This window comes from Chenopodium album, chromosome 20 (assembly GCF_948465745.1).
Source record: "Chenopodium album chromosome 20, dcCheAlbu1.1, whole genome shotgun sequence".
NCBI lineage: Eukaryota > Viridiplantae > Streptophyta > Magnoliopsida > Caryophyllales > Amaranthaceae > Chenopodium > Chenopodium album.
Window position 1 is genome coordinate 22,161,398 of NC_137853.1, and position 15,187 is coordinate 22,176,584.

Sequence of the window (15,187 nt, forward strand, 5' to 3'; positions counted from 1 at the left end):
ATGAAAATCTTGCAAAAAGAGTAGTATTGTCATGTAATTTGTATTGAAGGTTGTGATTTGAACTTTAGGATAGATTCCTATGTTGTTATTGAGAGATGGCCACTCTTATGCTTCACTTAGGAGTTTCCACCAAAATTTTCAAATTAATTCCCAACCTTAACCTTTAGCCATGACGTTACAACCTTAACTAAGACCCTTGGACTTTAGAGGGGCGTGGTCAAGGAAACGGTGGAGGGAGATGGATTTCAACCCTATGGAGAGAGTATGCATAGTTGAGATGTCGGGATAGCCTCATTGTTCCACATAGAATTATTTTTTTTCCGGTTCCCTCGCGGAATCATGAGGAGCCAACTAGGGGATGAATTGAAGCTAGCGGAGAGAACGTGGACCGTCTTGGATGGGGCTAGGGCAGAGGATGAAATCATTAGTTCTCTATGCTTAGCTTAGGTTTGTCTTTTTCAACCTTGAGCATCTTATAGCGTGTTTCCCCTCTTGAATTTAGAAAGGTAAGTATTCTTGATCAATGTCATCATATTTGAGTCCGAATTGAGCATTTTTCACCTTGGTACTTGATTGATTTTCTCAAACCTTGTCATGTCATGTTTGTTGTGTTGTGTTTCCTTGTGCCTAGGTTTCCTTTTCTTGAGGACAAGCAAGAAGCAAGTGTGGGGGAATTTGATGAGTGGCATTTATGCCATGGTTTAGTGCTCCTTTTACGGGGTTTTTCCTCCCACTTGTAGCTTGTTTACCCCATTCTCCTTCCCTTTTTGTTCTCCTTTTCTTTGTTTGCCTTTCTTGTGTTTTCTTTCTTTCGTTCCGTTTTTCTTGTCTTTTCTAGCTTTTTCTTTTGTTTTGTAGGACTTTGGCCTTTTCGGATGAACCATTGAAAGCTTGGCTAGACTTGGATGGGGATAATGTTGGTCAAAGATGGAAGATTGGCAAAGCAGGGGAGCCGCGGGCGCAAGGCCTGGAGCCGCGGGCGCGGGGACCTGAGCAGGGCAGCACAGCAAACCTTCACTAGATGCCGCGCCGCGCCTCAGGAGAGGGCTCTCCTCCCTGACCCGCGGGCGCGGCTGTTCGAGCACTATTTTCCTCTGATGCTGTGCCGCGGCCTCTCCTCAGAAGAAGATGCCATCTCCTTGGAGCCGCGGGTCTTTGGGTTTAGCAACTCCGTAACCCACAATGTAGAGGGCGCGGCTACAAGCTAGAAGGCTCTCCAAGGCTTATTATTCCCGTCTTTTATGCTTCGTATATATAGCCTCCTATTCAAGTTTGTACTATCAACTATCATTACTTAGAAACATTTTTAACCCTAATCTTAGAGAGAGAAAGTGTAGTGTTACTCAAGTTTTCTTCATGTATGCAACTTTGTTCAAGTTTCATTTCAATCAATCAAGCAACCTTGCAAGTTTTAATCTTTCTACCTTTGCCTACTTAGTAATCTATAATCCTTTCTCTTAGCTTAGTTTATTTGCACTCTAGTTGTTTATTTCTATCTATTTTGTGGATTGATATCTTTTGGTATTTTCATTGTTTTTGATCATGTTTGCTTCAATGTCTATTTTGTTTTCATTTAGTTCTATCATCATGTTTAATCTCCCTTCTCTAGGCTAATTTCTTAGCTAGGGGAAGGGGGTGGAAAATATGTGTTGAATGTTGGATGAATGATGATGGTTGGATTGAATACATGCCTAAAATTGATGAAAGATATGATTTTTAATGTCATGAGATTATTGTTGCACTTTATTTGATTACCTTCTAGTTTAGATGCATGAAAATGATTTGAACTAGATTAAGATCACCTCTATTTTGATGATTGCATGAAAATGAGTTGTTAAAATAGAGTTTATTGATTTGTGCCTCTTTATTCTCTTGATTTTTCTAGTGTCTAATAGGATGCATGAGAATGATTCTATTAGCATAGGGCTTTTTCATTGATTTACCTAGACCATTGCATGAGAATGAATTGTTTAGGTAGGATCTTGTGTTCTTTGGCATGTTTTCATGATAACTATCATTATTCACCTCTTTCTAATCATGTTTGACACCCTCGTACCCCTAGCGTCGTTCTCTCTTGATATTTAATCTCCTTTTTATTTGCTTGTTCGTAGTCTTAGTACCTTTTTATCCTAAAACCAACAAAATTACCCTTTCCTTGACTCTTGCTTAGTGAATTTGATATTTAGCTTGCATGCTTCCCTTGGGTTCGACCCTATACTTACCCCTATATTTGTATTAGGGTAGTTTAGGTTATAAGTAGTTAATTTGATTTGGGTTGGTAGTCCCAACGACCTACTAAATCCCGATCACCTAGCTAGTGTTTGATGTAGTTGACACTAATTAAACCTCTAGGAGAATAGCTTGATGTACTCTCTTGGTTGCAATTTCGGTTTTCCCTCACATTGCTTGACTTGATTGGTTGATTCCCCAAGTTGATTGAACTTCATTGTTGGTGCATGTGGATCCATTTCCCTAGTGCCTTTGCATTTGTTTAGTACTAAATTTTTGCATTGCCTAGCTTAGCTCTAGTTTCTACCATAAACCCCTACTAGACTTCGGAATAGCTTGACTTAGGCATTGTGCATTCGACCTCTATTCCTTTGGGTTCGACCTTGACTTACCACTACACTTTATAGGGGTTAGTTGAGTTACAAATTTTGTTTGATTGGGTGGGGTGGTAGCTCAACGACCTACCGTTCTTCATCCCATCAAAATGGCGCCGTTGCCGAGGAATGGTGCTTTGAGTGCATGTTGTTGTTGAGTCTATTCCACTCTATTTGCAAAATACAAAAAGATTTTACACTTTAGGCTACACTTGTAGCCGTGCTATTAATATTTTCTTTGAGTTTTGTATGCATAGATCCCAAGCCATGGGAGGAAATTCAAGAGTTGCCTTGAAGGAACTTGGAGTGCCCGGTGCATATAGGTATGAGAGCGGCATAGCTCCACCTACAACACCAGAAATTGACTTTGAAATTCGGCCGGCAATGATCACCCTAATTGAGAGGAGACAATATAGTGGGGCTAAGAATGAGAGCCCATTGAACCATCTTAAGGAGTTTGAAAAATATTGCAACACTATCAATGTCAATGGAGTTTCTCAAGAGTTTATCCGCCTTAAGTTGTTCCCTTTCTCTCTAATAGGAAGATCTTTGGAATGGCTAGACAAAGAAGTGAAGCCCAATTCCTTGAAGACAGGGGATGATGTCACAAAAGCTTTCTTGTCCCGTTTCTACCCACCACAGAAGACGGCGGAAGCTAGAGCCTTAATCCAAAGTTTTAAGCAATTGCCTAGAGAGAATCTCTATGAAGCATGGGAGAGGTACAAGGACTACCAAAGGGAATGCCCTCATCACGGAATTCCAACATACCAAGTGATCCAAATCTTCTATAGTGGTTTGAGCTTTCAAGGTAGATCGAGCCTAGATGCCGGAGCCGGAGGGCCGATTATGAACAAGACGGAAGAAGAGGTTGTGGATGTTATAGATGATGTGATAAGGAATTACATGGATTGGCATGATGTAGAGAGGGAATCGACAAGCACAAGTTGCTCAACCGATCAATCTTATGTCATCAACGAATTGTCCACAATGGTCTCGGAGTTAGGAAAGGAGGTGAATTCTCTCAAGAACAAGCTCGAGAGTCCTTCACAAGCTTCTTGTCTTCCTTCCCAATTTAAGGGGAGAGGTACATCTTCCTACTCTAACCCTCTTTTTGCTTCTTGTTGCATAATTAGAGAATGCTTGGTTTGTGATATGTGTGGAAAGAATGATCATGATGCTTCTAATTGCTCCAATGTTCCTTGTGATAGATATGATGGATATAAGAATGTGCATGTGAATTGTGATGATAATAATGATTTTGGACCTAGATTTAATGCTCAAAAGATTGTTGGGAATAGGAATTATCACAATAATGGGAGCTATGATAATTACAATCAAAAGAGTGGTAATGGTAACCGTGTGACCCAAGAATTTTGTGGTAACCATAACAACTTTTGTTGTAATGATCAAAGCTATGGCCAAGAATATGGGGATCATAACCAAGGATATGGTAACCATAATCAAAATTCCGGCCAAAATCATGGTAAGGGTAATTGGAGTAATCAAGGTAGGGGAAATTTTCAAAATGATGTTCAAAGAGTTACCCCACCCCAAATTACTCCAAAGACTTAAAGCCAAGGTGATGATTTCTTTACTCAACAATCCCAATTGAATAGGCTAGAAAATTTCATGATGGATCAATCTAGGATGTTGAATGAATTCACATTGTCTTGTAATAAAATGTTTGAGGTCCTATTTACTCATGGAAAGATGCTTGAGAACCAAATCTCATCTCGTCTTCACACCCTTGGCCCACATCATCCTCAAAAACACTCACACACTCCAAATGAGGTGCCCCACATCCATTTACATCAACCAAAGCACTCATTACTTGGCAAGCCTCACTTCTCTCAACTTTTGTTCCTCTTGAAGCTCTTGGAGTTGTTGGGTGAGATATTGCATTTGAGAAAGAATTTGGGGAGTAATGTTATCGGGTTGAGGTTCATGATCCAAATCAAATTGCACATCATCAAAATTAGCACAAACCTCATCACAATGAGCATAAGAGGGGAGGGGGTCAACATGCATAGTAGGATCATCACACGGCACATTAGAAGCATCAAGAGAATTCATGCAAAAATTAGAAGAATCTTGACATTGAGAATCAAAACAAGAAACATGACATTCTCTATCATAAGAATCTCTAGAAAGCCAAGTGAAGAAATTCCAAGCATCATGCATAGAAAAATGACGGAATATGCCATTGTGCATATCCTCAACCATACCCCTAGTATACTCATTCATGCCCTAATAAGCTATACCACAAGCATCACTAAGAGAACACCCATGGAAACTAAGGAAACCATCTAATCTATCAAAGTAAGCATAAAAGGGTTCATCATCAAATTGAGGAAAAGATAAGCATGCCATTTTTATACAAAAAAAACAAAGAAAAGCAAACAAAAATCAAATAATATACAAGAACCTAGATAATCTAATCAACACAAACTAATGAACGCCTTAGTCCCCGGCAACGGCGCCAAAATTTGATCGCGGGATTAAGTAGTGTCGTTGGTCTACTAACCCTAATCAAATTAGAAATTTATAATCCTAAACTACCCTAATACGAGTATAGGGGTAAGTAAAGGGTCGAACCCAAAAGGACTAAGTGTATCAATCTATGCTAATTAGACTACTAGGAAAGCTCGTGAGGTAAAGAGAGGTTAAAATAAACACAACTAAGAACAAACAACTAAAACTAGGGAAAGTGGAATCCAATTACATCAATGCATTCAACAACATCATACAATTAGATGAAAATGACCTTGATTTGGAACAATCAACACAATTAACTCACTCTCGCACAATTAAGCATGTTGATTATCCTACTAAACTAATTCACTCTCGTGCAACTAGCCTAGCAAAGGTATGGAAGAATTTAGACCCTCAACCAACTCACTCTCGCACAATTGATTGAAAGCACAATTAAAAGCATAGAATCAATTAGCTAGAAAGATTCTAATCCATTTAAGCATCATCCATACACAATAATCAAGAAACAATTTCATACAAACCACAATCAATCATTAAATTAATTAACATAACCTTCATCCATTTCCCTAGAATAAAATCTAAGCTAACATAATGAACAAAAACATGGAAAACAAAGTAAAATAATAATAAAAGCAAGAATCAAATAACTAAACTAATTAATCTACTCAAAATAACAAATAAATAAGCGAAAATAATAATAAATGAAAGCAATAAAGGTGAGAGAAAGTTAGAAAGACTCATTGAATTAATGAGAAGAAAAATCCACGAATTGTATCTTCAACCTCTCAAAACTCCATGAAAAATCCAAGCTTTCTCTCTCTAAACTACTCCTAAACTAGAGAGAGAAAATCCTAATCTAACCCTAAGAGAGAGAAAATAAAAGAACTAAACTACTCTAATCTAATCTCGGGTAGAATAATGTTAAGTGTTAGTTAAAAGAGAAATAACCCCAAAAGGGGTATTTATATACAAGGCCTAAAAAAAATAAAATAAAAATAAAATAATTAAAACTAATGAAACTAAATCCAAAAACAAAACTAAAATAAAAATGAAAATAAAAGAAAATTAAAATAGAAAACATAACCCCCAAAATTCCCACCAAACCCACGAAATACATCAAACCCCCAAATGTTTTTCTTCTTTTCGTGGCTGCTCTCTTATCATCATCATCCAACAACCATCATCAACGCCATTCATACTCCATCATCAATCATCATCAGCAATCATCACTTAATCGCAACCGTTCAATCTCACTAAATGCCATGTGCGAAGCTCGTGAAATGGTTCGATCGAACCGAAAGTAGGTGCGGCCGAACTATGGGTTGGTTTGATCGAACCATGGGTGTGTTCGACCATGATGAGTGACATTTATGGCACTCATTTGGTCCCTTTGTGGATGAATTTCATTCCATTTTATTACTCCTTTCTTTAGTTTTCCTTAGTTTTATTCTTGTTTTCTTCATTTTATGCTTTTTATAGTTAGTTTCTCTATTTTATGCCTTTTCTAGTTTACTTGTTATTTTTCTATTTTACTTGCTTTTATTCCTTTGTTTGTAGGTTGTGATTGATTGTGCAAGAATTCCCGAGCTTCCTCTCCATGATCTTTCATTGTTTTCATGCCTAAAACTTGTGCAAGAAGTTTCAAGTCAAAGGGGGGATCCAAGCGGCATGCTTCAAGGCCTTGTATATGCCTTTCTCATGGTTCATTTTCTTCAAGATTTCCAAGGAAGTTTCTGCCTACTTTGTCCTCCATCATCATCATCTAGGATGTGTGCACCCCATGAGCTAGGACGAAGAGAAGAAGAGGAGGTTGCCAGATATGTGCGGGCGCACTCGGGGAGTGTGCGGCCGCACATGGGGTGTGTGCGGGCGCACCTTTCTGGGTGTGTCCCGTGCGCACTTCTCTCTCTCCTCTGAGCGCCCGCACCTGCGTGGGTCTATTCTTGGGCGTCAAAACCGACCTTCTTCTTTGTATATATAGTTATTTCCTTCTGTTTTTGTAAGTAAGAAGTTTCATAATAGAATTAGATCATATTCTTAGCTTAGTTGAGAGCTTCTCTCTCTAGATCTAGGGGTTAGCCTTAGGAGTAGATTTTAGAGAGAGAAAGTGAAGAATTTCGATGGTGATTGAGAGATTAAAGATCCAATGGTGACAATTGTATTGCAGATCTACTCTATTATCAATGAGCATTTCTAAACTCTATCTCATTTATTGTTTTGTTTAGTATTCATGTTTAGATTGTTTGATTTTGATGATTTGATGATTGATGTTTGATTAGAGTAATTGTTCTTCTTTGATTGTTGATTCTTTGATTGTTGATTTCTTTAGTTAATGGTTGAATTGATGATGTTGCTAGATTAGTTGTTTGGTTAGGGATTTGGTGAAGCTTGTATTATGTAATGGATTGATGTAGATTGGGGATTTTGATGGTGTTGATGATGTGATTAAATTGGTTAATTGATTATGTGCATGTGTGTGTTGATTTAGGCTTGATCACCCTTGTTATTCACACTAGATTGCATTGTAAGTTCACATTGATACGGACCATTGATTTGTGGCTTGCAATTACACGATTGAGGTGTCTTGTGATGTTTCCTAGCTAGAGTTTATCGTAGTTGACGCTAGTTAGACCTCTAGGAGAATAGCTTGATACGGTCTTTTGGTTGCATAATCGATCTTCCCCCGCTTTGCTTGACTTAGTCAACTTCCTATACCAATTTGCATTGTTCATTGCTATTATAAGTGAATCCTAATCCCTAGCATTTTACTTGTTTGGTTTCTTTGTCTTAGTAGTTGTTAGTGTCCTCTTTTACCTTTTGTCTTCGACCTAGCTTAGGCACATAATTGGAAGCACTTAGACATTACCGTTCCTTTGGGTTCGACCCTTGACTTACCTCTATACTTGTATTTAGGTTTGTTGAGTGTTTATAAATTTTGTTTGGCTTAGGAGGATTAGTCCAATGACCTAATTTTCCCACGTCAAAATGGCGCCGTTGCCGGGGAACGGTGTTTATGTTTGAGTGTTTTTTATTGCTTGAGTCTAGGTCTTTGTGCATACTTTTCTTTTATTTTGTTTTTGTTTCCTTTGTATAAAATGGAATGTCTATCTTTTTCTCAACATGATGATGAGCCTTTTTGTGATTATTTCAATAGACGTAAGGAATTTCTTGACTATAATTGTTGTAGTCTTTGGGAAGCTTGTGAGATTTGTTATCATGGTTTGAATGAGCAAACTAGGGATATAGTTGAAGGAATGCATAATGGTGATTTTAGAGCATTTTCTATTGAGGATGCTTGGAAATTTTATGTTTGGTTTGCTTGGGATGTCTATAATAATGGTAAACGTGCTTCCATTTTTGATGTGCAATGTGTTAATTCTTCAAATGCTAGCATGATTTACCATGATGTGTCACATGAGCCCATAGTTGAACCTAGAACAAGTACTTCCAATTCTATTTCCTCATTTGTTCATGATAATGTGTCGCATGTTCAAGCTAACAAATCTCATACATTTGAAAATGCTCCCAACCCCCTATTTGATGAAAATGCTCATGTTTGTAATGATGATGATCCCAGTTTTGGTTGTACTTATTTTTCTCTTGTTGAGCCTCAATCTCCTACCCCTTTTGAATCTCTTATTGCTACCTTGGAAACTCAAATTAGGCATGTTGAGCTTTGTGATGATCTTGGGCCTAACAAAGAGTGGACTCTTAATTGTTTAAGAAGTCAATTGGAGATGATGAGAAAGAGTTAGGAGCGTCTCGAGGAGGGAAGAAGGAGAAATGAAGAGCTAGGAAGCCAATTGTCATCTTTGATGCTTATGTGTGAAAGTTACAAATCCAATGTGTGTGTTGAGGGTGATAATGGTAATTTCGAGCAACCAAGAATGTGTGAGGATCCTATTGTTGAGCATAAGAGTGAAGGAGAGAGAGTCGATAGTGATGATGTGTTTGATGAAATTTTAAGTTTAGACATCTCTTCCTTTGTTGATTGTGATGAGTCCCAAATGTGTGAATGTGACTCTTCTATCCATGAGTATTTGGACTCGTTTAAGGTTATGTCAAATGTGTTTGTTGAGTGCATAAGGAATAGCCATAGCCTTTTAAGCAAGTTCATTGATGATGCTTCATGGGAGAGAGATGATTTTGAAATTAATTTGCCTCCATTCATGCATGGTTTAGGGACTCTAGGCTTTAAGGAAGTTGAGGGAGCTATTGTTCATGAAGGTAGTGGAGGAGATTATGTGGTTCCTCTTGGGAGTTGGATGTTTGAGGGAGATGGTGATCATGAGTGTTCTTCTTTTGAGGATTCTATGATTGATTTTCATGCCCTCATTGGCGATGTGAGACTTTGTGTTGACGGAGTAGCTAACCCTTTGCCTTTTTTCTCAAACCCCTTTCTCTCAAAAGTTTAATCACATCCCTATTGCCCTATTTTTCTCCCTTCCTTTGTTGGTAAGCCTATTGGGGACCCTTATGTCTATGAACATTTGAATGTGGCTCATTTGTCTCCAATTTGGGAAAAGGGTGATGTTGCCACCCAAAAATATTTTGAGGAGAGTTTGCCTTCTTTTTCCTTTTCTTCTTCTTTTTCTTTTTCTTCTTGTTTTGTTGAGTCTTCTTTTGATTCTTCTTCTTTCTCTTGGCATCTCTCTCCTCATAGGTGTGCACTATGCATGTTGCATGCCTTATTTTTGTCATGTGCACACTTACTTTCTTATGAAATGTGTAGTAGTGCATTTGACAAGCTTTTACGATCGTTGCAATATTATTTTACTAGAGCAGTCAAGCTTGGACCTTAAGCAAGCCTTTCTCGGGAAGTAACCCGTGTTTTAGATTAGATTTTCCTTTTCTTTTTAGAATAGATTTTCCTCTCATGGAATTTTTTGTGTGCCTTTTGCTAGGTACATGACTTGATATACTTTGGTGATTTGATTTGGATCAAGAATCAAGGAGGTTGACTCCTATCTTAGCGAGCATATGGAAACAAGGTTCAATTCTTGAGAAATTAGCTTTGAAAGGTTAAAATTGCGTCATTTGCGGGTATTTACACCCACCTCAAATCCGGTAGTATCTTTTCTTGCTCTTTCTCTATTGGTTGGAGACTTGTTGGACATATGTTGGTTTGTTGGATTAATCTCCTTGTTTTCCCCTCCCTTGGATTATATGATTTATGTTTGAGTGTATTGTCTCATTCAAGCTTGGGGGAGGGTATTCTATCATGTTTGGTTAGATGTTGATCCTCATATGTTATGCACCTTTGTATATGCTTTTCCATGTTTCTTATATTTTGAAAAAATCCAAAAAGATTTTTGTTTCTATAAAGGCAAATTTGCAATGTGTTTTGTTTTGTTCTTGCTTGGGACATAATAACATTTGGACTTGTATGATTGAATGCTTTTCTTCCTAAATGTTAACGGTGTGCACGGTTTGAGAGTACGCTTGGTTGATTATAGGATAAAGCATGCTAAGGTAGTTGGTTAGAACTAGTGGGAACATGAAGCCGGATTCTACTTGTTTATGGCCCGTTTGGTAGTTGCTTCCTATAATCGATTTGACACCAATAGTGAGTTTTTGCTACATCCGTGCGAGTTCTTCGTTTTTCAAGCCTTCTACCTATACTTGTATGAGCGGCATGGATCCTTGACTTCTTGCAATCCTAATCTTGAAACTTGACTCATAGATCTTGAATCCGAGACCGAACCATTTAGGGAGGACAAAGGCACCTTTTTCGGGGTGGTATTTTTCATTTTTAGGATAATTTATTTCATTCTTTATTTTTGGGTTTACATTTGCCTTCTTGCAACCATTTGAGCCTTTTACCTTCTTTTTAAGCCACATCTTTAGATCTTTGGCCTTTTGTTTCATTTTCTTTCTTTTCTTGGTTTTTGTGAAGCAATTGATCATTCTTGATGGAGTTTGTGGTGGAGAAGTTGGAATGTTTGGTTCTTATGATAGCAAGATTGTGTTATATCTTCTTTGTGAATAATGGCAAATGAGTATGAGTAAAAGCTGTCCTATATTATAAAAGGCATGGACAAATAAGTGCAAAAGTTGAAAAAGCCGTCCAAATTTAAAAGAGGCAAGGACAAAGCACTATAAAAAAAGAAAAAGAAAACAAAAAGTGAAAAATGAAAATTTCAAAAAATATTTTGATGTGAGTTTTCTCCCTTTTTGAGCATTGGACAATGCTCCATTTAAGCTTAGGGGGAAGCGTTCTGACGCTTTTTGTGTATATGTTTGTGATTTATAGCTTTGAATAAGCTTGGGGGTGTTAGTTTGTTTTTGTTTGGTGACTACTTGATTGTGATCCTAAGAATTGGCCATTCTTTGTTTCACTATTAGGAAAACCACCAAATTTTAAATTTTAGCCCACCTTCACCCTTTTGCCTTAACGTTACAACCTTGGGGAAAGACCTTTTGACCTAAATGGTGAGTCATTCATTGGTGGAGAGGAATGTGAGTTTTAGGAATAGGGAGAGGGGATGCAAAAGTCAAGATGTCGAGTAGCTTAAAAATTCTCTTTTTCCGGTTCCTTCGTGGAATCATTGGGATGCTCATTTAACGTCGATTTTAAGCTATTAGGAAGAACGCGGTAAGATCGTTTGGGATGAAAGTGGATTGTGAAAGCTAGTTCCTATGCTTAGCATATTTATGTTTCAATCAACCTTGGGTATCTTGGAACGTGCACTCCCTTACTTGTTTAGAAAGATTTGCATCCACTTGTGCTTGTACATTTGCAAAAGTCCTTTCATGAACATTTGTTTACTTTTTTTGTATTTTGTTTTCTTTTTCATGCTTTGCCTTGTTTGTATTATTATGAGAGTTATTGGTCAAACTCTTATGATACCCTTACGAGACCTCACTCGTGCTCATAGGCGACTTTGGGGTTTAAAGGGCTTGTTGTAGCTAAAAACAACCGTGATTCCTACGACAGTGAGTCTTAGTGTATATTCTTATCTTGAGTCTTTCTTTTTCATTTTCAATAAATCTTTCATCCTTGATCTTTCTTGCTTTGTTTTGCTCGAGGACGAGCAAAAGTTTAGCTTGGGGGAATTTGATGAGTGACATTAATGGCACTCATTTGTCCCTTTTTGGATGAATTTCATTCCATTTTATTGCTCCTTTCTTTAGTTTTCCTTAGTTTTATTCTTGTTTTCTTCATTTTATGCTTTTTGTAGTTAGTTTCTCTATTTTATGCCTTTTCTAGTTTACTTGTTATTTATCTATTTTACTTGCTTTTTATCCTTTGTTTGTAGGTTGTGATTGATTGTCCAAGAATTCCCGAGCTTCCTCGCCATGATCTTTCATTGTTTTCATGCCTAAAGCTTGTGCAAGAAGTTTCAAGTCAAAGTGGGGATCCAAGGGGCATGCTTTAAGGCCTTGTATATGCCTTTCTCATGGCTCATTTTCTTCAAGATTTCCAAGGAAGTTTCTGCCTACTTTGTCCTCCATCATCATCATCTAGGATGTGTGCACCCCATGAGCTAGGACGAAGAGAAGAAGAGGAGGTTGCCAGATATGTGCGGGCGCACTCGGGTCGTGTGCGGCCACACATGGGGTGTGTGCGGGCGCACCTTTCTGGGTGTGTCCCGTGCGCACTTCTCTCTCTCCTCCAAGCGCCCGCACCTGCGTGGGTCAATTCTTGGGCGTCAAAACCGACCTTCTTCTTTGTATATATAGTTATTTCCTTCTATTTTTGTAAGTAAGAAGTTTCATAATAGAATTAGATCATATTCTTAGCTTAGTTGAGAGCTTCTCTCTCTAGATCTAGGGGTTAGCCTTAGCAGTAGATTTTAGAGAGAGAAAGTGAAGAAATTTAATGGTGATTGAGAGATTGAAGATCCAATGGTGACAATTGTATTGGAGATCTACTCTATTATAATGAGCATTTCGAAACTCTCTCTCATTTATTGTTTTGTTTAGTATTCATGTTTAGATTGTTTGATTTTGATTAGATTTTGATGATTTGATGATTGATGTTTAATTAGAGTAATTGTTCTTCTTTGATTGTTGATTCTTTGATTGTTGATTGTTGATTGTTGATTTCTTTAGTTGTTGGTTGAATTGATGACGTTGCTAGAGTAGTTGTTTGGTTAGGGATTTGGTGAAGCTTGTATTATGTAATGGATTGATGTAGATTGGGGATTTTGATGGAGTTGATGATGTGATTAAATTGGTTAATTGATTATGTGCATGTGTGTGTTGATTTAGGCTTGATCACCCTTGTTATTCACACTAGATTGCATTGTAAGTTCACATTGATACGGACCATTGATTTGTGGCTTGCAATTACACGATTGAGGTGTCTTGTGATGTTTCCTAGCTAGAGTTTATCGTAGTTGACGCTAGTTAGACCTCTAGGAGAATAGCTTGATATGCTCTTTTGGTTGCATAATCGATCTTCCCTCGCATTGCTTGACTTAGTCAACTTCCTATACCAATTTGCATTGTTCATTGCTATTATAAGTGAATCCTAATCCCTAGCATTTTACTTGTTTGGTTTCTTTGTCTTAGTAGTTGTTAGTGTCCTCTTTTACCCTTTGTCTTCGACCTAGCTTAGGCACATAATTGGAAGCACTTAGACATTACCGTTCCTTTGGGTTCGACCCTTGACTTACCTCTATACTTGTATTTAGGTTTGTTGAGTGTTTATAAATTTTGTTTGGCTTAGGAGGATTAGTCCAACGACCTAATTTTCCCACGTCAGAACACTCCTCTAAAAATCAGAAAAACTAGAATGATTCTGATTGTTTTTGCATAATTAATTCGACCGAACTTCTCAATGGGTTTGCTCGAACCCAATTGATTTGAATTGCTCTGAATTTTGGGCGCTGTTGTTGTGCGATTTGCGAAGCTGATTGGAGTTGCGGTTTTGTTGCGGTGGCAGGTGGTTGGTGTGATTGAATTTGTGGGGTTGCGCGTAAAGGATGCGAGGAGTAGTAGGGGTTAATGGCGTGGCTGTGGTGGAGATTGATGGTGGTTTCGGGTCGGTTTGTGTGGAGGAGATGGTGGCAGTGGTTGCGAATGGTTTGGTGGTTGAAATGGGTGATTGCGGTGGTGGTGCTGGGTGGTGTTTGCGTGGGGAGCTAGGAGCAGGGGAGAAGCTGCTGTAACTGTTGTTGTTGCATTGTTTGCGTTGTGGCTGGTGGTGTGTGGTGTGGGGTATAGTTGTCTGGGTGGTGTTTTTCGTGGGTTTGGTTGGAGTTGCGGGTTGGTCAATGGTTGAATGGTGTTATTGTTGTTGTTGTTGTGGAAAGCAGGGGTGGTTTGGTGGCTGTTGTTGTTGCGATGTGTGGTGTTGCGTGGTGGGAGCAGGGGAGTGAGTGGTGGAGGTTAAGAAGGTGTGTGGTGAAGTTTAAGCTGGCAGCAACAGGGCAGCAGTTTGCTTGGGAGCTTGTGCCTCGAACCTTGGACTCAGACCTTGAACCCGATCGACCACGGACCCGAAAACACCTACAACCAAAAACAACACGATGGTATAACCACGAGACAAAATAAAATAAAATAAAAATAAAATAAAATAAAATAAACTTAAAAATAAAATCAAAAGAAATTTAATAAAATAAAGTAAAACAAATATGAAAATAAAATAAAATAAGAAAATAAAAGAAACTAGGAACTTATTAAAAAAACAAGAACTAAAAACTTAAAATAAAAACAAAGAAAATAAGATAATTAAAATAAATTAAGAAAATAAATTAAAAACTACTAAAATACTCGAAATAAAGATAAAAGACGAGAATAAGTAAATAAAAGAAATAAAGGACAAATAAGGTTAAATTATTGGGAAAATAAGCTGAGAAACGACTCGATAACTACCCTAAAAGTGACGTAAAAGTCACTTATCATTTGGAGATCCAATAATCCTAGGGATGTATAAAAGATGCATAATGGATTTAAGTTAGCATCAGGGAATTAATGTTCTTAATTTTTTGTAAGTTAATCAAATCGTTTGATGTTCTCGGAAAATGAAGAAAAGGTCTTATGTGTACAAGACGTTTAGTGGGAGCTATGAAGTTTTCTTGGTCTAGTACAGAGAGCAATTTTTCATTTCTTGAAGGGTCAAGTGATAGCTAATGCATTTTGTA

At 37.8% G+C, this 15,187-nt stretch overlaps 1 non-coding gene across 1 annotated transcript; it reads right to left on the reverse strand.

The window, feature by feature from the left end:
- Window positions 1-3,255: 3,255 nt before the first annotated feature.
- Window positions 3,256-3,361, reverse strand: LOC145599907 (small nucleolar RNA R71). Its single transcript, XR_014104154.1, has one exon. It is a non-coding gene; the product is annotated as a small nucleolar RNA R71 (small nucleolar RNA).
- Window positions 3,362-15,187: the final 11,826 nt, after the last annotated feature.